Raw genomic sequence first — 6004 nt, forward strand, 5'->3', positions numbered from 1 at the left:
AGTAATAAGAGGATAGAGAAGAAAGGCCCAGTCTGAATCATAAGTGCTCTTGCCCTGGTCTTTATTCTGTGGACAACATGAGACTTTAAAGTTCAGAGAGAATGTATCAGAGCTATCTATGTAGGGTGAAATGGAGAAGGAAACACTGGAGAGAGGAAGATTATTTTAGAGCTCCTAACTGTTCTATCTAACTCCAATAATGAGGATGTAAATATGGTGATAAGCTTATACATTATTTTAAGAAATCTTTAAGTGCTCAGAATTAGGAAAATTGAAATCTTTGTTATATGGCATACTTTTTATTTTCTAGGTGTCACTTGCTTTTATTCATTAATATATTTATTTTTATCTAAAAATAATATAATAAGCACCTTGAACACAGAACCCAAACTAAACATAGTTCTCCACCTCCAACCAGCTGGTATCACACTCTTCCCACCTGCTTTCACTAATAACCATTTTTTTTTCTTTCCTCTTTTTAAGATTTTGTTGCATTTATATGTATTCCTTAAAAAGCACGTGGGTTTTTTTAGTTGTTTTTAATTTTTCTCTTTTAATATTATTTTGCTTAGATCCATGCCATATTTAAACATACAAATTCTTTTTGCATTTTAAGTTATTTTTTTCTAGTTGTGGTGAACTTGACAATGACCTAAAAGTGACTTAATTAAATTAACTAATTTAATTGAGTTAACTAATTAAATCAACTAGTTTATTGTCACTTAGACAAATATATGAGAGGGCTGAGTCCAAACTTAGTTTTCTTTGTCTTCATCCTGGCCATGAAATAGTGAAATCTGTTAAATTCAACCTTAACTAATTGAAATATCTTTGTTACAATTTAGTAAATTTCAGTAACGAAATATAAAAGTAACCTTTTCTTTTTTTTTTTTTTTTGGCTATGCATGATAGAACATTTCCTCAGATGCACCATAATGAGAAAATTTTAGCAAAATGTCATAAATTTGATGAATTTGTAGTTATCACTCTCCTAATCAGAACACACATTAAATATGTGTTACAGTAGTAAATATTGGATGTACCAGTTACAACTGCATATTAATATGATAACTCTGACTAATGCCTTAATCTCTCAGACCAGGCAAAGCTGAGTAGAGAAATTTTGTCATATTTGGCCATTTAATTAGCTATATATCACACAAGGAGAATGGTCCTGGGCCAGATAATTTATTTTTTTCAGTTATTCTGCAGCTCTAGGAAAAATCTGGGGCATGATTAAGCAGGAACAATTATAATTGCCCAATTTCACAAGAAAGTATACAATTTTACATGTATTTTTCCAGCATTAAATCACATCATAAGGATATTTTCCCAGATATTTGTGTCTTTCCTGGACAGCGGAAAGTACTTACTTTTCCAGAATTAGGGGGACCAACTTAACCCAGTTTGCCTGGGCCTTCCCCAATTTTAACACTGGAAGACTTGCATCCCAATTGGAGCCATTCCTGTAAATGCTTTGTCAAGCCCTGGAATTATGTATAGTGAGGTCATATCATGTATCAGTAATACATGCTTCTCTGGTGATGAATTCCAGATTTACTAGATTCTCATTTACTTTTTAATATAACATTTGTACTATGTCAAATTCATGTTTCACAGTATGTATGGAAAACCTATAATATAAATATTTAAAATTTATTCTTTTAACTAATCTGAATTATAGAATATACATAGTCATTTTATTTTTTTAAGTATATATAATAATTTGAACTAGAAAGACTTTCTCTTATGCTTTAATGAAGAAACAAGAATGATGATTAGTATTTCAGTTGTTTGTATGTAATGCATAAAAGTAATTTGTTCTAGCAATACTTAGATCCTTACAATACTTACAAAAACTTATCCTCTCCTGGAGAGAAAATAAAGTGTAGTAGTTTCATGCATCTTGTCTGGAATCAAAACTCATGGATACAAAGCCTGGCTCTTCCATAAACTAAGTGTGTGATTTATGAAAATTGCCTAAACTCATGAAGACACAGTTTCTTAATATGTAAAATAGAATAATAATTAGTACCTTCCTAATGGTTACTATGAAGAGTAAATGAACTAATTTAAGGTAGTCACACGTTATAGTGCCTGACATAGGAAGTTTTCAATATCTTGGTTACAAGTAACTGTAGGTTGAGCCCAGACTTGTGTGGGAGTAACATCTGCTCTATTTATTTATTTTCTGTAGTGGGAGTCCAGGCTTTAAAATTGATTTCTGTTGTGTGTGTGTGTGTGTGTGTGTTTTGGCTTTATCATTAGAGAATTCCAATACATATTTAAGAAAGGAATTCTAGCATCTCTGGCCAATTGCTCTTTAATTGAGAGCTCAGGTGCAAATGGACAGCTACAATAAGTGAATTATTTCTTCTATAAACCTATTATTTTATGAAAAAATTTTCTTAGGAGATTAGGCAATAAATTGACTATATTTTCTCATATTCACTCTCTTATCGTAGATATGTTTTACTAAAGTAAACGTTGAGTTTGTAATTGTTCTCAGAATGATTTAATCAGACAGTGTTTATGTTTGATCATAAAAAACACACTGTGATAGACTTGCCATCTGTTCAAGATAAAAATGAGATCCCCTTTGAAGAAATGGCAGTTGATAGGATGATTTTAATGAATGTTTACTGTTTTTGTATCTGTGCGAGGGGCTTATTGTGACAGCAACATAAATGTTGTATAAGTCTAAGGGCTCAATCTTAGTGTTTCAGTTCTTATTAAGTCTCTGTTGGAATATTGTATTTTGAAATTCTCAAGTTATATACTGAAGTGATATAAGGTAGATTTAGTCCCACCTGGAGATGTTCGCTCTAGTTAAGTTCTGTTTGAGATCTCTGCTCACTTCTGCCTGGTCACGACCATCTAACACAATGAGTCTGTTTATTGCTAAGCGGTTTTCTCCTTCAGAAACCAATCTTCCTTTAGATATTGTTTTTTATATTATGCTTTTATTGATTTTAGGCAACACTTTCATCTACTTAGAAACTAAACTGAGTTGTCTTACTACTCTAATATGCAATAGTTTCCTCACTGATATACATTCTAACAATATTATTTCATGTTTAAATGACCTTGCATTCTCCTTCCTGTTTCCAAAATGTGGGCCCATTATAGTATCCTACACATCTTCTGTAACTACTGTTGTCTCTTCAAATTGAAGTACACCATCCTAGTAAACACAGTAAGAGGTCCAGCCAGGGAACAATTTTCTAATTTAAGACTATCACTGCATATTGTATAGTTTCCCCTTGGATTTCTGATGTGAGGTTGTTATGAGGGTATTATAAAAGAAAAAAGGAAGAGAAAAGCTTTTCCCCAAATGTGATATTGAGAAGTATATAAACTTGACCTACAATGTGAAAATTTAGTGCATTTTCTTCAATATAAAATGCTATTTGGCACGGTATATATTTCTCAGTTTCATGTTGCTATAGAATAGTTACCTATTTGTCAGAAGCTATTTGTCAGTTTTCTCAGCATCTGCAGGAGGTAAGTATGCTTCAGAATTCAGAGAAGGAAAATTGTGTGCTCACAGGGATTTGTGAAGTGCTTTACAAAAAATAAGACCTTATTTTTGAATACTTGCACAACCTGAATGTGCAAATTAGGACATTTGTTAGAATTCTTGCTATAGGGACAGTTTAATCCATCTTAATTAATGATGGTGGTCATCATTATAATTTAGACATCAAAAATTTTCCAACATATTTTATCTTCTAACTATTACATTTTCATTTAAATCAATGTAATTTACATATAAAAGAAAGCAAAGAGAATCAGGTAACTATGAAGAGAAATTCTGCTAATGTAAATGTTAGGATACGGTAACATGTACATATTTGGGACAATGGCCTTGCAGATAGGAGAACAAGTCAACCAAGGTATACAAATTAGAGTACTTTTGAATAGAATATCAGACTAAATGCCGTTTTGGTAATAGAGAACGATAAGTTCGCATGAAAAGAAATTCAGAGACAGACAGTGCCAGGGCTGATTTAATGCTCAATGGTGTTAGGGCTTTGCATCTTTCTTTTTTACAGAGTAGAAATTCTGTGTTAGGAGGTCCTAGCAGACTTCCCTTTATACTTCACTGCTCATAATTGAATAAGATGCCTACTGCCAAACCACTCTCTGACAAGGGTTTGTGGAGGAAAGGGTAGAAGTGTGATAACTTGGGACCAATCATGATTAACACCATGGAGCTTCACCGCTCTGTGAGCATGTTGCCACCTCGACAAAATTGGAGTTTTATTGAGGAAGCTGTGTTAAGGAAGACTGGGATGGGGTGGAGATGGTTGCTGAGAATAACAAATAGTATTTATTGCACAAGCCAGTTAAGAGCATGGACAGAAACCACAGGAAACTCTGACCGTGGACCACACAAGCCAATCAAGAATGTGGATAGAAACAGTAAACGACCATCTCTGACTATTTTACATATTTTTTTCAAATACAAAGACAGATTTAACTAATAAACATGTTTGTCAACTGGATGGAAGTGGCTTTAATTAAATTCAGCTTTATGTATAATAAAAGTATTGAGCATCCCTGGTTTTAAGCATTTACTTTTCTTAAAAGATCTCTATTTGGTACCATCAGATGACATGTATTTTCTTAGTAAAATTATTTGCAGATGCCCAATAATGCATATCAGTAGCATGATACGAATACAAACAAGGCCCAGAGGAATTTTTGGTAGCATTTGCTTACTCATGCAAACTAAAACTGCTTTATCTTTGATGCATTAATTATCTCTTGTTGAGAGAAATTAAGAGGATTCTCCAACTCTTTAAGAGAGTCAGGCCTCCAAAGAAGCCCTAGAAACACTTTTCACTTGTAGAAAACCCATTAAGATTTTCTATTTCTGTCATAAAATTTTCAAAAACCTATGACATGGATTGTTATAAACCTGCATTTCTTACATTTTGTGAAGGAGCTGTATTAAACATTGGGTGACACTGCACATTTTATTTTAAAAATAAAACCTATAGAGAATGGCAACATTACAGTCCCTAAAAGCCAGCCTTTGGAACCAGACTGTATGGATTTGAATCCTTCTTAGCCACTTACTCATGAAAATTTGAGGAAGTTGTACCTCAGCTTTCTCATCCATAAAATGGGGACATTCACCTATCTTGGGGTTATTACGAGGATTAAGATTTTTGTTGTTCAAAAGGCATCTAGTACACAGTACATAATATTTAAGGGTCAAAAAAATAAAGATATGCTTTGAATTATAGGTATATGCTTTTCTTATTAAATAAATAAGATGAATCAAAAAATTTTTTTTAGGAAAAAGTTGTTCTCTACCTATAGCATTCTTGTGGCATGTAACATTTTTGTTATTCTTTTACTCTTGCATGCATATATGGAAGCAATTATTCAACATATTTTTAATGAGCATCTATATTGTATTATTCTATCTGGAGGTAAGCTGATTGAGAGTAACAACTATTTAACAGTCAAGCAGATAACACATCGTACTATTCCATGATGCTGGTGATGTGAAGTAATTAATAATGCTCTATAATGTACATGGAGAAATCTAAATGGACAGATTTATTGTTAACATCAACATGTATATACAAATGCAAGCTGTAGCTTGCAAAATTAGTGATTATAGAAACAAACTTTAATATTTATACATTTCCACTGGGGTACACTGTATATACCCTGTGTTGTAAGGAATAATTATGTGACTTAAAAATAAAGCTTTTTGATGATCAGTTAGGAATGAATATGGAATAATACTACAGAGAGGTGGAGAGACATATGAAAACAAAAGAGATTTATAACAGTCATAGGTCCTGGAAGAGGGAGGCACGACATGCCACACAAAGTGCCATGTAGGAGGAACTCCAAGGGAGGGGGCTCAGCCAAGCAGGGAGGAGTCAAGGGAGAGTGAGGACCTGTGAGATGGTGCCTTTTTTGGGGATTAGGGTGGAGCATTATTGGTGTGTTTGAATGTCACTAGGTTACTGTCAGGAGA

The sequence above is a fragment of the Pteropus alecto genome, unplaced genomic scaffold (assembly GCF_000325575.1).
Source record: "Pteropus alecto unplaced genomic scaffold, ASM32557v1 scaffold24, whole genome shotgun sequence".
In the NCBI taxonomy this organism is placed as follows: domain Eukaryota; kingdom Metazoa; phylum Chordata; class Mammalia; order Chiroptera; family Pteropodidae; genus Pteropus; species Pteropus alecto.